At 40.5% G+C, this 17,696-nt stretch overlaps 1 long non-coding RNA gene across 11 annotated transcripts in view; it reads right to left on the bottom strand.

Moving 5' to 3' along the window:
* The window catches only part of LOC142829565 (uncharacterized), a 182,874-nt gene that overhangs the window by 10,412 nt on the left and 154,766 nt on the right, over positions 1–17,696 (bottom strand). For 8 of the 11 annotated variants that reach the window (XR_012904078.1, XR_012904073.1, XR_012904074.1 and 5 more), the window contains one exon: positions 9,636–9,701. This is a non-coding gene — a long non-coding RNA (uncharacterized LOC142829565). Of the gene's footprint in view, positions 1–1,517; positions 1,678–2,700; positions 2,825–3,274; positions 3,487–9,635; positions 9,702–17,696 lie in introns of all 11 variants that reach the window. The other 3 variants (XR_012904076.1, XR_012904075.1, XR_012904079.1) reach the window with 3 other exon arrangements.

The following is a 17,696-nucleotide window of genomic DNA, read 5'->3' as shown; positions in this document are numbered from 1 at the left end:
TTCATGATAAAGTAATTATACATTATGCAGTCTTTCTGTTAGCTGGAAACCTGTTCCATGTACAATCAAGCATATCTACCCCTAAAAGACTAACACATAGTGAATTAAGCCAGACATCAAAGGCAATCCTTACTGAGACAAATTAGGCTCAGTAATGATAGAATGGGGGCAGCAATGATAGAAAGGGGCAGCAGCAATCATTAATCTAACTGAAGGCTGTTGTCTGAAGTGTACAGTTGTTTTTAAGATCAATGACCATTTCAAGATGAATAGTTCATAACTTTACAATACATCTCTCTTATTAATACACTATATAAGCAATAAAGGATTTCAATCTGGATTCAGTTATTTTATACTGTAATTACTGAAATACAATTTATAAACCAAAATAAATCTTAACCCCCCCTCAGTTTAGGGGTTGAGAGAATATAATCTGAGAGAATATTTCCACAACTGTGTTCACAAAGCAGAATGTCATGTGAGAATTTCCTTGGGTGCAAATTGATTAGCTCAGAAATACACCACTGTTGCCCTGCACTTTTTGTCATTATTTACTTGCATATAAAGCAGGTGTAAGTTGCAATCAATGGGTTTTGTTAGTGTGTTGTATTACTTTGCATTAGCCCAAATGATGACACAGTCTAAGGCAGTAGAAAATTAAACCCAAACAGTGTGTCTGTGCCATGCTGCATGATTCATAGCACAGGAAATATGAATGACATATCAAGGAAGCAAGTCACTGGAGTGTATGTTTGTAACTAGTTTTATGATAAGGCTGTATGCGCATTTGCAGAAAACAAAGCAAGCTTTATATAGAATAGTAGAAAATTTTCACTCATAATTGAATAAAATACTTTATCCACGCAAGTACCTCAGTTCTGGCTGCTGCTCTTGTTGCCAGCAAGCGGCCTTATAGTAAGAAATCTAAGTGCTGCTGGAGGTCTCGATTGGGATATTCTGTTTATTCACGCTATGCACTCTCAGTACCTCTCAGTTAAAGGTATGATGTCAGCATAGATGGCACTTTAAGGATCAAGTACTGTGGCAAAATGGTGTATCAAATACATCTTTTCCCTTTCCATCGCTGCAAGTGCTCTGATAGTAAAGCCAAACCACTCCTTCTTGTGGACATGCCCAAGGGAGGGGCCATGTGAGAAAGCAACCTCAGAGTTTCCCTTCCTGGAGTTTTCTTCTAAATGTTGCACAAGGGAGTAGTATTTGCATCATCTGCCCCAAGGAAAGGAACTGAAAATTTTGTCCTCAGCAAGTTTGCGTTGTAGGGATCTGTTGGAAACCAGACTCATGCACCTAGACACTGTGCCTTTGAAATTGCTAGTAGGTGATGCACTGCCTTTTTAGGCTCTTGGCAGTGAAGCTATGTTTGTAGGGACCCCTTTTCCTTTCTAGCCACTGGAATTACACATAATAAAGAGGAAAGTGTTCCAGGAGTCTGAGAAAACTTTTTTGCAGGCTAATACAGCTTCTCCAGCTTTGTTGATGTAATGGGGTCGACTCACCAGCATGGCACATTCAGCAAGATGACTTTGGGGAATTAGCTGGCTGTTCCAACGTGCCCCCTTCCACTGGCGTCTCCCCCATGTCCTCCATCGGTATGACGTTGTCTTCAGGGCACTGCCCTCTGGCAATGCCCACTCCGGTCTTTGAAAGCACCCCCTTCTGGGGGGAGAGGCAGTTGTTGTTCTTCCTCCACTACACTCTCCAGGGTGCTCCCTACTCCCTGGGACCCCCGTTCTTCTGCCAGGGAACACTCAGTTCCCTCTAGGAACACCGAGATCCCTTGCACTCTCCAAGCCTCAGTGGCCCTCTGCCAGTCCCTCTCTCTAGCCCCTGTCTCTGGGCAGACTGCAGTACCTTCTGGCCACTGCTCCCTGACAAAGGGTGTGGACCTGCTGCCTCTGGCTACCAGGTTGCCTCTTGCAATCCTGTCTTCAGGCCTTATTGACTGGGGCTTCCCTGGCCCAAGCCTCCCCAGCCCCCTGCGTCTGCTTCTCACAGCCCGGCCTTTCGTGACTGCCTCTCGCAGCCCCGCCCACCATGGTTGCCTCTTGTAGCCCTTAGGGCCTTAGGCCTGGTAGCCTGGTTTTGCTAGGCAAAAGCCTCCCCAGCCCTGCCCTCTTCCAGGGAACTTCTTGCTACCCTGGCAGTCAGGTCTCTACTGCCCTCCCTCCAGAGCAGCAGGCAGGTCTCTTCCTCCTTCCAGGAGTCACTCTTTATAGCCTCTACCTGGGCCCGCCTCTGACTCCACTCTCAGCCCCTTAAAGGGCCAGTGCAGGCAACGCACTGTCACAGTTGACTTAGAGGATTCACCTGTGTTTGCCTGTTATCATAACACATTTACTTCCTATTTAGGGAGAGCTATTGTTGTGAAAATAGTTACACTAAATAATTGTCATGGCTATTTCAATCAAGGATCACATCATTAAGGATTTCTTGTTGGCCAGAACTGGTTTTAATTTAGGTTAGTAAGAATTTGTAAAGGTCACAGAGAAATCCTTTTGGATGATGACAGTATGGCAACCTGTGGTTTTAGACACTTTGTGCATCCTGTGAGCTACGAACCCCTGTACTGTCTTCAAAAGTAAATTAACATATATTTCAGCAAAAGGGCTTTTGCTTCCCTTTCCAAAAGGGGATTGATAGTAAAAAATATCAGGAATGAGAAACAAATTGGTGTTTTACTTTTTGTTAAGTCAGCTATAAAGAAGCATACGATGGTCCGAGTCCGAAGATGTGTCCGAAGATGTGAAATCTTCTGCAGCTCCAAGCTACTGAGATATCATACAACAGTGCTGAAAAAGAACAACTGCCACAAAGAATGCAATGTGAGCCTGTGTTCTTTGTGAAGTCAAGGAAGAAAATAGATAAAGTAAAATTCTCTCATTTCAAATTTCACTGAGGACAGGTTCTTCCTTTGCAAAATTACAATGGGGCATCTAACTCTAGAATGAAACTTTCAGGAAATGAAAATGGCATACAATATGGGACCAAGAACACAAATGTTACAACGACTGCCAGGTTCTAACTTCTCAATGTTTTAAAAAAAATCTCACTGTTTGAAGTTGTGCTAGTTATCGGCCCTGAACATGACAATATCATCTATAGAAGGACAGATGAAAAAGAAAACTGTTGAAATAAAAAGCAAAATCAGACTGTCTGATCCAGAGGCTAGAACTCCACTCCATCTCTTTACAAGTCAGACCAATGTACATTTTCCAAATAAAGGGACAGCAGAATAATCGCTGTGAACACTCACCCCATGATTTCACTGGCTGGACAGTGACAGGGACCTGTGGAAGGATTCCAGGAGTGGATCCCCTGAAAAAGACTGAGGACGGTCTCATTTCAGCCTGGATAAACCATCCTGAAACAGCAGATGCCTCTTTACACTGGAGAAGTAAGATGGTTGAAGGGAAATCATAGGAGGTGCAGCCAAAGGGATTGGTAAACTTTTGATTCTCCATGAAGCTGATGGGGCAATACGAAAAGGGGAGAAGAGGTCAGACCTGATAGGGGGTCTCCACCAAGAGGAGAGGAAGGACTCCGCCCAAGGGGGGATGAGGGAAAGGCTGGTAAGAAAGAAGCCTCTACCATGAGAAGGAGTGTAGCAAACAATGGCAACATTGGTGTGGGCTTGAGGTCAAGAGTTGCCATCGGTTATGGTTTAGAGCAGTGTTTCTCAACCAGTGGTACCAGAGAGAAGTCGGGGGGGGGGGGGGGGGTATGTCAACAACTGAAATTTGGAGAAAACTGAATTTTTGTTTTAAGTTTTACAGCGCTTTATTATTTTTGTACTTTTTACACCCAAAAATTTAATTGCCCGCCTGGGTACGATTAAGTTGTTTAAACAAATGTGTTGCAATGGTAGAAAATTTTTGTGTGTGTCTGAAAATTGTAGGTACTGGGGGTACTTACAAGTTTTTTTTTTTTTAAAAGGGGTACTTTATTAAAAAAAGGTTGAGAAACACTTGTTTAGAGGCTCCAGACCAGGTCTTCAGATTGTGTCAGGATTGCAAGCCCTAATCATTTCTGGCTGATGTTTCTTTCCTCTAAACACTCTACAAAGTCAAGAGAGAACATCCTCAAGGGGAAACTGAGGCAGCAGATATAGTCCTACACCGGACTACTGTATATGAATCTAAGGCTGCGAGTATGCAAGCTGTTTTCAGGAAGTCATGATGGCCCTGCATTTTTCATTTGCTAAATAGGATGGGGGTCCCAAGCTATATTTCAGATAGATGGGAACGAGGATTGAAAAGAAGTGGGGAGGGCTGTAGTATACAAAAAGGGGGATCTCAGGATGGAAAAGGCTGAGGATCACTGGTGTAGGGGGCTTTATGGCCTTTATTGCTGAAATGCTTTATGTAATTAATGGGACAATCTGGCCCTAAGAATAGTTTTTCTTTTCTTTCATTTCTGAATTTTGTTACTCAGTATGATATTAGTTTCACTTCTTATTTGCAAAGCTTTGCTATTTCAATGTTTATTTCTGAATTCAGTGATCGCTACTGCCTTTACATAGCCAGAGCATAAGAACTGGCTGAATAAAACAACAAATGCCACATCTGACTTTTTCATTGTTAATTTACAAGAACTGTTACTTGTAGAATGAATCAATCTCTCTGATTCATGTCAGGGAAAATCAGAATGATATTTAAACTGTCCCCTATTTTAGGACTGAATTATGTTCCTAGATTAAATGTGAAAGGACAATGATGCTGAGTTGGCCACCTTTGACGTCATGTAGAAATAAACACTGAAATAGCAAAGCCAAACAGTAAACAAAACTAAAATCCTGCTGAGTAACAAATAAATAATATAGATTTTGTAAGTAAAATGATTGTAAGTCCAATGATTCCTATTATAAATATGAGGAAATTGAGGCACAAAGATGTAACTTACTCAGGGTCACAGAGTGAGCTAATGGGAGAGCTGGGACTAGAATCTTATCTCCCAATTAAATACAGGCAGTCCCCGACTTACGCGGATCCGACTTACGTCGGATCCGCACTTACGAACGGAGCTTTCTCGCCCCGGAAGTCGGGGCGAGAAAGCCCCGTTCGTAAGCTGCTCAAGGTGCCCCTGGTCTGCTGGAGACCGTCTCCAGCAGACCAGGGGCACCGGGCGGGTTCCCGCGCTTCTGAGGCTTTGCCAGAGCAAAGCCTCGGAAGCGCGGGAACCACTGCTGCTGCCACTTGGGTGCCGGTGCCTGTGGTCTGCTGGGGACCGTCCCCAGCAGACCACAGGCACCCAGACTGGAGCGGCAGCAGCGGCGGTTCCCCGCGCCTCTGAGGCTTTGCTCTGGCAAAGCCTCAGAGGCGCGGGACCCCCCGCGGCTGCGGCTTCCGTCCGGGTGCCTGTGGTCTGCTGGGGGCCGTCCCCAGCAGACCACAGGCACCCAGACTGAAGCCGCAGCCGTGGCGGGGTCCCTCGCCTCTGAGGCTTTGCCAGAGCAAAGCCTCAGAGGCGCGGCACCCCGCTGCCGCTGCGGCTCTGCTCCCCTGTCCCTGGTCTGCTGGGGGGGGGGGGCGCAGCTAGTGTGCCCCCCCCCTGCAGACCAGGCTTTTGTTTTGGACTCTGGGGCAGAGCAGCTGGGGCGCTGCCGATTGGTCCTGCAGTGCCCGTGGGCACTACTGGACCAACCCGGCAGCACCCCAGCTGCTCTGCCCCAGGTCCTGATTCAGCCGCTGCTGGTCAGTTTCAGCAGCGGCTGAATCAGGACGTCTGGGGCAGAGCAGATGGGGTGCTGCTGGGTTGGTCCAGTAGCACCCCAGCTGCTCTGCCCCAGGCGTCCCAAGTCAGCTTCTGCTGAAACTGACCAGCGCTGACTACAGGAAGCCGGAGGCAGAGTTGCTCTGCCCCGGGCTTCCTGGAATCAGCTGCTGATCAGTTTCAGCAGCAGCTGACTTGGGGACGCCTGGGGTTCTTAAGTTGATTCTCTATGTAAGTCAGAACTGGCGGTCAGTTTCAGCAGTGTCTGAATCTGGACGCCAGTTCCGACTTACATACAGATTCAACTTAAGAACAAACCTACAGTCCCTATCTTGTACGTAACCCGGGGACTGCCTGTACCTGTCTATGGGAACACTTTACTCTCAGTCTGTTCTCACAAAATTTCTCAGGCAGGATTCTAGCCTAACCGTTTGAGGAAAATTCACATAAGTAACCAATTTTTGGGGGGTTCCTCTGAGCTTCCTAGTTGTCCCTCCCTTATTTTTCACTTCCACTAAATGTTTTGAGACAGAGCTATAAAAAAATCTACAAGAAGCAATTTTTAAAAAAAATAGCAACCCATCTGTTTGATTTTTGTTTATGTATTGAAATGTAATTGCGCAACTAGAGAAAAATGAGTCCAAAATTTGTTAGCTGTTATTTTCATAAAGATTACATTTAATAATGTTGATATGGCCCCCATAATTTATTTGATTAATAATATTTGATCTAAACCCAAATTACGACTTCCCACATATATGACATAACTAATGAACTGTGAAAGGAAAGCTGTTCAGATGGTCACCAATAACCAATGCTTAGTTAATCCTTTAAATAAACTTGAGTTCACAATGTGTCCCTTTGAAGTCATAAATAATGTATATTTTTCTTTTGACTTTTAATAAGCCAGTGGAGTTCATCTCCCAGTCTCCAAACACATATATTTTATTATGGGCCTCTGCAGTTTACTTTAATTAGTGTGTCTGAGTGCTTTGGGAGACTTAGCCCTACTGAAAACAAACAGAGTCTTACCATCTATAAAACATTAGCTCCCTTTGGTTTATCCTGATACACGGAGGCTCAGTGAGAAACACATGGTGTAAGTAAACACTCATAATTGCATTAGAATTCCCATATGTATTGGTAATTCAAGCTCTGTTTCATGATATTGTCAGAGCAGTTAAGACAGGTTTACCAATCTTGTGGTCTTCTGGGATTTCATGAAATTCCATTTGGAGCAAACTTGAAATGACAAATCTAATAGAAACAGCAGAAGACAAAACAAGCCACAGAGGCACTGAAATGTAAGTACAGTGTTAAAAAACCTTCTGTGTAATTGGATTTCTGACACAGCTGTGAAATTTCTCACTTGAATTATCATTGCTCATTTATTAATGTTTGTATATGATGGACATGTGTGTGTGTATATCTTCTATGGTGCCATGTCTAACTTTTGGTGCAGCGTGTCAAGCAACCTCACACTCCTATTTCTGAATACATTTTCTCAGAAAATGGTGGATTACAATTCCAAAAGGTACATGGACAACAAAACAAAGACCTCAACATGCCCCCAAATACTATGTATGTTATCAGGAAGGGAGAAATAGGTATTAGAAGATCAAGATTTCTACCATAAGGCAATTATTTTTTTTAAAGAATCTTTTGTAAAAGCAATTTACATTACCAATAATTTTCAAATTTTCTTTTTGTTAGTACTGCACATTACCAACCCCATGAGATAGTGTGGGTAAACAAGCAGAAGAGGTTGGGACTGCATGAGAAAAAGGTCTAGCTAAAGCACAAATATCAGATTTAGATCAAATCCTGCTTATCAAGCACATTGCATATGGTACATTTTATTTCATTTAGGTTCTTATCTTGAGCCCATCAGCGCAGTATCTGAGCACTTTTCAGGAGGGTAGTGAGCATTATTCCCAATTCAAACAATTAGCAGCAGATTTAGGGTTCACATATATGACTGCACAATAATGTTCACTGCAAGAGAGTACAATAATATGTTAAAAAATCATATAAGAGGAACTTAGATGTGAGGAAAAAGCACATGCCTTAACAAATACAGCGTTCAGAAAAATGTCTGTACTTTTGTTCTGTTATGCTCCTGAGCCTTCCTCACGAGATGAAACTTTCTCTCTAATTGGAGTGGTGTTTTCTGCAATTAAAGTATTACATGGCTTGGGGCAAATCAGGAATCCTGCTCTTAACTTACCAACTCTCCGCCATATATATAAACATTGTTGACAGTACAATGAAAAAAAGGGAGAGGCCATTTACAAAGTCATTTCATTTCCTTGGTGCCTGATTGTGAACCCTTACTTTCCATTAGTGAGAAATTAACTTAAATGCCAAGTGACTGCTAACCAGAGGAATATCTTGATCATTCATTTTGCCAATTCTTGCCATTCACCTTGGAGCAATAGAACTTTTTTGGAGGAAACTTCATTATTTGGAGACGTAATCTTGAGGATACTGTTTATCCTGTGCATTGAACCACTTTGTTAGCTACAGCCTAAATACATGGAGTATAAATCTGGAAGGTGGAAAAGCAGACCGTCTGTACTTCTTTGATGCTGGTGCCTGGCTACCTGCTTTGTGTTATGCCAGAGTAGCCCTACCACTGCTCTAACTCCTACCAGGAAATTAAAAAAAACCTGCTGTTAAGGATAGGTATAGCTTGAGGGCAACTCCATCCCATACCAATTTCTGCGGATCACATTCTATTTTTCTTCCAGTGCTGCCACTAGGGAAGGGAAGTGACACAAGAGCCCCTATAGTGGCTTTATGCCACTGGGGGTGGGGAGGACTAAACTTATATTAGACTGAAAAAGTTGTCTCCAACACCATGTTATGTCTGTAGTTCAGCTACAAATGGCTGTGCTGTACTGGAGGATCTAGCCTACTGGGTCAAATGTACTGTATGTCTTATGCTAGATTATTGCACCAAGTGTTGCAGGAGATTTTGGCCTATTCACGGAACCTCATAAGATGCTGAGGTTCTAATACAGCTGCAGTAGATATAGGGTGTGCTGAGGCTATAATTTAAATCCCTTTTCAAGGAGTATTTCTTATGCATTTTTAAATCTACAAAGATTTTTAAAAAGACAAAACAAACTAGAGTTTGTAAAAGCACATCATATTTATAACATATTTAAAGCAATATTTATTAAAACAACTCTTAATAAAACAAAAAGATCATGACAGGGCATAAGGGGGCGCTTATTTAAACTAAGATAGAATCCCATTCATTTGTTGCTCTAATGGATATAAAATGATAAATTACTGTCTTGGAAATACACACACCATCTTATCTTTTAAAATGATATTTTGCTTATCAGGTTTTCATTAGACACGTCAGCCTGCTTTATATGTTTGTACAATTTAAGTAGGCTCTTAGTCTGTTTGTTAATCCATCATGTTTATTTAAAGCTCCTGAAGGAAGTTATTAATCTGTCAAAACCTGAAAGATTTGAAGCTGATAAATAAATGAACAATGCTAAATAATTCTGTGTGTCATCTATAAAAACCAAGCGTTAGTGCTTTTCTCCATGGAAGCTAAGACTGGTTTGCTTAGAAATTACTCAATGTTTGCCTACGTTACATTATTGCCAAATCCTGTGCTGTCTCATGAGCAAACCCACTGGTTTAAACAAGGTGCCTTACTGACTGGAATGGTTGTTCAGGCACCAAAAATATGCTTGAATTCAGCTTTCATTTTTTGTATCACAAAAGGCGCTATGGAATGATTGTCATCTGCAAAAGAAAAGGGCAAGCACAATTAAAAGCTGAATCTCTAATCCCCTTGCCTATGGCTTGGAACTGGAGCCAAAAGAAATATTGTCTTAACAGGTACATGTCCCCTGAGGGGAAGTATGCCACGGACCACCTACCTGACGAAATGAAGAGATAATAGGGTGTTCAGTCGTGTCAATGGACAACAAATTGTGCCTTGGATTCTGTGACGGACAGAAAAGCACAGAATAAGTGGGTGGCAAATGAAAGCTCGATTTTCTGACAGTGGGTGGATACGTATTTTGACAAATCAAACAGGATATTTTCCAGTTCCTGTCTCCAGCTGCCAAGTCACATATTGAGACATGAGAAAAAAATTGGTGTATGAGTAACTGACATTTGTATGGAGAGACATTTACAAGTGATTGAAGGGCAATGTGAACTGCTAACCATTAATTAGGCTAACTGACACTAAGAGTGGGTGACTCAGCTGCTGCAAAAGCGCTAATCATTACATTGTGTTTCAGCTACCTGAAATAAATGTAGTTATTACAGTACATTAGGTTTGCCATGTGGAAAAAGGAACTAATATCTTAATATCTGCAAAGTATGGAATTAAAATCTTTGTTATTAATTGTATTGGGATATCCTGTAAGCACAGTTACCATTGGCAATGACTCAGGAATGCTAGGTAGATGGCTCTACTTTCTTCTACTACAGTGCATTTTTTTTCTTGCATCTCTGTTCACCTTCAGGTGAAAACTACAAGGAGATCTACTAGTGAGGATCATAAACAAACTCTGACCTCCAGAGGACTATTGCACTATTCAATCAGGTGTTAAAGAATATTTTAAAAATCTGACCATGTCTTTTTAGATGATTCCAACAGAAACAATTACTAGGCATTGTGTGAGCATGATTCCTTTACTAGCCATGGGAGCAGACTCCAAATTGTATTCTCAAAACCAGTAAAGATTGCATTGCAAGAGCTGCCAGCTTCTGCTGCAGCCTCTCCAGGACACTTTAAGATAAGTCTCACCATCCACCTGTAAGGAGAACAATCAGCTGGAGAGGTGCACAATAATGTGCTTGTTGCCAATCCTTATAATTTTATCCTGGATTTTGCAATGTCTAGTCATTTTCTTAAAGCCCAAATTACCAGAGATATATGATTATGTGAAAATCTTAGCTCTGATGTAAACAAGACTAAGCTTTTATCCTCATAGTGATGGAGAAAAGTAAACTCTAAGGGCTCAAACACTTCATAAGAGTGACAAATTTATTATTTTTTAAAAATTCATATTTTAAACTAATTCTTGCTTTTCTAAGGTCTGTTTTATGATTTTTCTACTTTTGGGATTGACAGTACGGTTGCAGCAACAATACGCAGTTAAACACCCAAAACTGCTAGTTTCAGGACATGCATGGAAATGAAAGGAATCAGATTTGCTAGAAATTCATTTGGCATTGTGATAGCACAATATTTGTGATAGCACAAAGCAGAATTTTTACCTCTTTCTTGACAGGCACAAATTGATCAACTTTTTTTTTTTTTTTTTTTAATAAATTTCTTATTAGTGGGTAGGCCATATAATTTACTTGAGAGATTTATCTTCTTTTTGCTTACAAAAGTGTCCATGAACAGACTACAATTTTCTTAAATTTACTTCATTATTTTTCATGAATTTTGATGCTATAGATCATTGATACTCAGACTTCAGTGGTTCAGGAACCAAATTAGTATTACCCAGAAGAGCCATAGTAGTGAGAATTTACTGGAAGAATAGATCTGATGAGATCCCAAGGATGCAGCCTGGGACTGTGGGACCCCTGTGTCCCCTAAACTCATGCAATCTTTCACAATGCTTTACTCAATGACAAGCAGCAAACCCTTCCAGCCCGTTATCACTCAGCACAACAGCACGTGGAGACCTGCTCCCAGTTAGATTACACGAATGTCCCCAGAGCTAATCATGAATCACCCAAGCCGCAACCAAAGCCTGCCAGTTTGCAGCATGTTACCTCTGGAATATTCCATCCTGCTTTGCTTAAGATGAGCAGGGCAAACGTATTAATGGATTCACCACTTCAGCATTTGAAAGTGGATATATATGACTTTGTAAGAGAAGATAGCAAACACTTAGGCAAACTCACTGGTAAAGATAAACAGTTAAATTTTTTGGACTACAAAAGACAGATTTTAAGTGATAGGTAATAAGTCAGACCAAAAAAACCAAAATATAAGCATAGAGTCTAAACTCTATTAGATTGGGCAACATCTAGATGAAGCAGTTTTTCTCACCCCACTGGATATTGCAGTATATAGTGGTGATACTCAGACTAAGCCTCATGAGCCACAACTGACTCTTTAATGAGTCTCCTGTAACTCTTTGCAGTGCATTATTTTAAAACACTATGTGATTTAATTAACACATTTACATTATTAATCAGTCAGGATGTTTTTAATATCTTATTAACCAATTAGCTACATTTTCACTGGATTTTCTTAAACATGAAAAGAAAGAAATTAAATGTCTTGTGTAAAATTATTTTTACATATTAAAATTGATTAAAATTGAAGCACCTCAAAACATTATAAAGTCCTACATTATGACAACATTCCCCCTTATGTACTGATAAGAGGATGAACTTTACTTTGATTACTCGGATTTCCTCTAATGAAAGAAAATCTCTTGAGATCCACTCACTTATATATATAAAAACACAATATTATGTCAATATGACACCCCTCTCTACCTACATACATCCCAGGATTTTCCTTCTGCTTCATAGTTTAATAAAGAAAGTTTTTATAAATGTGTATATTCTGAATTTCTACTGCTCTGATGTGTACGTGTGCACACACATGTACATTGATACTCCTTTATTTTACCATATACATTAGAAAATGGATTTTTCTTCTGTGACATCTAAACACATTTGCAATTACTTTCAATACTCAAAGAGCCAGAACTCTATGACACTGAAACCAAATTTGTCCTATGCTTATTTAATTGTCTCATTAGATACGAAGCAGCACTAGTTTGGCCTGGTTAAAATAATGCTATTTTTGAGTTATTTTAACTTGACAACACTTTCAAGCTATCATAATGTGACAGTTGTTTTAAAACAAAGACAAGTAATATCAAATAACTCCCTCCTTGGTCAGATATAATTGATTAAAATACACAAGCTTGAAAGATACAGTTTGGTCATTGCTAAAACAAGTTTGTCTCACTAGCATATAAATCCGACTAATAAGCTCACTCACTTAAACTGTGCTTAATAAAATTTATTATGTAGTAAGGAGAGAAGAGCAGAAGTAAATTAATAATATACTTCAATAATGTAGGACAATGTGAAAATAGGAGTTTTGTCATAGGCTTCGGAGGGCTCAAGATTTGACCTGTAATACTACTGATGGAACTGAATACTTCTCTATGAAATCTCTGGTTGGTCCCAGTTCTACTTTGTACCCACATCATCTTTTTCATTGTGCTTTCCATCAGTGGCTCTTCACAAACTTTACATTTAGCCTTGCAGTACTTTGAGGAAGGGAAGTATTTTTCTCATTGTACAGACATTGAAACTGCAATGCAGAGGTGAACCAACTTGCTCACACAGCAAATCAGTGGCAGAGTTAGGAATAGAACTGATATTTCCTAGCATACAAAGCTGTGTTCTAACTTTCTACCTAGTAAATTACAATCCCCCACAGCAGACCATGCCTAGTTCTGTGCTCAAATTCAATAGCCAATAATTCTAGGTATCCCGAGACTATAAAACCAGATGTTCAAACAGCTATTAATCCATGTGAAATTGTTCAAGGACCAAATAAGCTACCGAAAATATTAATCAGGTACATGTTTTTAACTGTCAGTCAATTGCACCTTATCAATGTAATTGGTGTGATAAGTAGAAAACACCAGCAGTTAATTTGTAATAGGCACTAAATCTTGCTTTGTTCAATAACTTGTTCTTGTCCAAAACCAGTTCTGCTGTGCCTTGCTTAACAAGCTGAATGCTGTAAAGCTGATGTTTACAAGTAGCTGAAGATATATACACTTTATATAGAATCAACTGAAATCAGACAAGTGATTTACAAGAGACACTGCACTGTGTTTCTCACATAATATTATTGATACCCCTATGGAATTCAGTGACATGGCTCTCAGTTATAAAGTTACTAAATATAATCAAACTTTATGTACTATAGATTGCTGGCAGAACTTCAGTATGTCATAGTTATCCATGTTATAGCTTATACCTTGCAATAATGTACAAACTTGTAATTTTCAAGATACACTTCCCACTCCCTTTCAGTAGTGGGAATGATCCTGGATGCTATGGAATCTGTTTCTCTTTGGTAACTTTTAGGGTGTGATGGGGAGAGTATCTCAGAATACACTGTACATCTCTCAGTTTTCTCCTACTCTACGTTGGTCAAGAGTTTTAAGATACTTATCTTGATGGTAGAAGAAAAGTTTTTACCCATTTTTTTCATTGTGGACTTCTTCAGTTTGGTTTAGGACTTTGCAGTCATCAAGTGTGGGAGAAAGAAAAGGAAGCCAAGATAAAAAAAATGTAGGGAAAAAAAGAAGTGGATGGAAGAGGTGGCCACAGTCCTAGTATAACAACAAGCACTTGAGCTTTAGAATCATCCCTAAAATTTGTCCTTAAGAAACTGCCAACTGATGTGGATTAGGCCTTCTGGTAACCTCCATAGCATATAAGTTACACTAATATTGACTCTCTTCGACAGAGTGTAAATTATACATCAGTAAGAGGTTGTAAGAATTAATAGAAAAGAACAGAGCAGAGCCCGACTGACTGACTTTGGAAATGAACAGAGAGTCAGAGAGTGGAATTTACAGATGAAAGAGTAAATTACATCAGCAGAGTCACCTCTGACTATGACCCTTATTTTTTACTTCTGAGGATATGGCTATACTGTGAGGTTTTTTTCAAAGAAGGTATGCAAATTGCGCCCATCTACACAGGGCCAAAGGTCAGAAAAACCTCTTTCAGAAGCCCCCTTATTCCTCGTAAAATGAGGGGTTTTGGCAAAATATCGGAAAATCCTCTTCTGGAAAAAGAATCAGAAGAAGATATGCAAATGCAGGCAGAATTTGCATACCTTCTTCGAAAAAACCCAACACAGTGTAACCATACCCTGAATGAGGTGGCTTGTTTGAAGGTATAAGACAAGTAATTAGAAAAGGGCCTCAACTGCATCTAGTTGGCATCTAAATAACAGTTGTGTGATAATGTCCACATTTTTTCTGTCTTCTGTTGACAAATATCTACACCTCCACTTCATTCCTTAGTAAGATGACAGTTCAGCCAGTTATGAAAGCTGTTGGTATTTCCATATTCCACAAAAAGACAAGGATTTATTGTTTTAATATACTGAGGTGGTGATTCTACATTAAAGCACAACTTACTGTCCATCTAATGGTGCTGGGTTTCAAGCACTGAAAAACCTATTGATAAGGATGAGTACTTGCAACTAAGAAAAGTATTCTACATAAAATACAACCACATTCTATACTATAAAGCCATGAAAGATTCAGTACAAATTGTCCCAGTTTAATTGAGGTAAATAAGGACAGAGGTTCCTAAACAGAGTTTGCTTTGTGGAGGCAACATATTTTCCATTTTAATAAAAATGCTAGTATTAAAAGCTACAAGTTGAAAGAAAAGAAAAAACATTTAATAAGAGAAAAGCTTGAAACCTTTCTACATTTCATGCACTTTTTAATAAGATGAAAGTAACATTTTGGAGATTTAGGCCCTCAGAGAAACATTTTGAGCTGTGCTGTTACTACATCTCATTAGCTTTTTGCAGTCAAGAGCTATTTTAGCTCTTATTGTGGTATGTTTGGCAATATACTTAAAAGATTACCACTTAATCTAGTTGAGTAACTTTGGCTTCAAGCAAGTGTCTGTCCCTCCAAATGCTTCTTCTCTCTCTCTCCCCCCCCCACACAGAAAGAAAGAAAGAAAGAAAGAAAGAAAGAAAGAAAGAAAGAAAGAAAGAAAGAAAGAAAGAAAGAAAGAAAGAAAGAAAGAAAGAAAGAAAGAAAGAAAGAAAGAAAGAAAAAGTATAAGCAGCATAAGGGTTGAGGGGTGGGGAAGAAAGGACAACTCATCTTGATCTTCTGCTTTTCATGCTGCTTTGAGATTTATTGTATGGATAATTCTATCTAGACAAATTGTCCTTCATGCATTTTCATGTAAAATCTTTGTGCATATTTTAGATTGTTATAATGAGCAATCCTACTCATTAATGGGAAGTTTTGATCTTAATTAATTGAGCAAAGGACTCTTTTCAGGAGGAGAGGATAAAGGTTAGAGCTGGTTGAGTCTTATCGTCTGGTGGTCCTCTAGAGTTGTATTGTGGGAAGACTTAGAGGATGGGATGAGGTAGGGGTACAATCATCACTGGCAAATCCCTAGATTTGCACCCTGGTAACTGCAAATAGAATTTGACCCCAGATCAAACTTAGTTCCTGACGATCCTTCTCTCTTTTGCTATGTACAGGTTGGACCTCCTTGGTCCCGCACCCTCAGGACCTGAGCTGTCCCGAACCAGGGAGTTGGTTGGACCACTCCCAGGCTACAGCATGGGCTCTCCATCCTGCTGCCCCAGGGTCTCCCATGGTTCTTGGCTGCAGGAACCTTGGCTGCTGTTGGCCCTGGTGCCACAGATTGTTCCCTGGGTTCCCGGCTAGGGCCACCCGGATGCCATGGCCCTGCTACTAGGGCTGCCCCGCTACTGCTGGGTGTTCCAGCCTCCTGTCTCTGCCAGCCCTGCTTCAAATGTGAGGATCCCTGGCAGAGGCTGCCCTGTCACCTTGGCCCCGCTGCCACTGGGGGGTTCCTGGCTAGGGCCACCCAGCCGCTGACAAATTCACTGAAACTGGGGATTCTCTGGCTGGGACTTCCCTGGCTGGGGCAAGTGTTCTCAGATGCTTCCTGGCCCCACTAATACCAGGGGAGCCTCAGCTGGGGATGGAGCTCTCCACCCCAGCGAACTTGCTCCACTAATGTCAGGGGTTCCCCGGCCAGGGCAGAGAGGGCTCCCCAGATGCCACCTGTTCCTGTCTCTGCCTTTGAGGCTCTTTGGTCTAGCAACATCCATGGTCTTGCCAGACCACAGATGTTGCTGGACTAGAGAGTCTTGGGTTTGGGAGGTTCAACCTGTATATCTCTACCTCATTCACTGTACCATTGAACCTGGATAGGGCAGAATCTCTATCCAGAGCTCAAGTGTATTATCAAAGACTATAGCATAATGCACAAAGGAATGTAATTAAAGTTTTTGCCTTAATTTTCACAATCTCTAGCTTTTCAGCCTTTCATTTGTAGCCTAAATTCTCTTTTAACATGGTTTATTTTCTTTCATTTCCTAGGTTTTTTAAAAAGAAAAAAAAAGGCAGAACATTTCTGTAATATAGAATTATATAACTTTGTCAGAAATATTTTTAAAAATCCAAAATACTATTAGCTGGACAGCATTGAAATTCTCTGCCTTGCATGGAATGCACATTCAGGGATTAATGCAAAGTCTACTGAAGTAAACAGAAGTTTTCCCTTCAATTCAATGGTATTTGTAGCCTACTCTCATTTTACATGGGCCCTCCAAGAGGTAAAATTGCACTCAACTTTTTACTGTCATAACACAGTAGTGTGCAATAACAATAAATACAGGATTTTTAATAGCTATTTATAGTTTATTACATATACACGACACATTTTAAAGTCCATATTGCTTGGCCAATGCCAAATGGAGTTTCACCAGACCACCAATAAAACACCTGAAATTTACATTTCTGCTCTGTTCCAGACCTCTAAGCACTAGAGCTATTATTAAAAAAGTTGCCAATCTAAAATTAAAAAACCCCTTTTATTTAGTGCTTTCCATCAACAAATTTCTGACTGCTTTACAAAGAAGGTCAGTGTTATGACTGCCATTTTACATATGAGTAAGTTGAGGCACAGAGCAGGGTCATGATCAGCTCACGATCATTCAGCAGACCAGTGACAGTGCTGACACTAAAATCCAGTCTCTTGAGTTCTAGTCTGGTACTCTAGCCTCTAGATTGATCTGCCGCTCTCTGTACTCAAAAATGGCCTCATTGCTTTCTGGCTCAAACTTTTAAGTAAAATTCACCCTGAGGAGACAGACTCTTCCCTTCCCCTGCCCCCAAAATTTT

The sequence above is a fragment of the Pelodiscus sinensis genome, chromosome 5, assembly GCF_049634645.1.
Source record: "Pelodiscus sinensis isolate JC-2024 chromosome 5, ASM4963464v1, whole genome shotgun sequence".
Classification (NCBI taxonomy): Eukaryota; Metazoa; Chordata; order Testudines; family Trionychidae; genus Pelodiscus; species Pelodiscus sinensis.
Note: the sequence above shows the minus strand (reverse complement) of the source record. Positions and strands in the feature narration are given on the sequence as shown.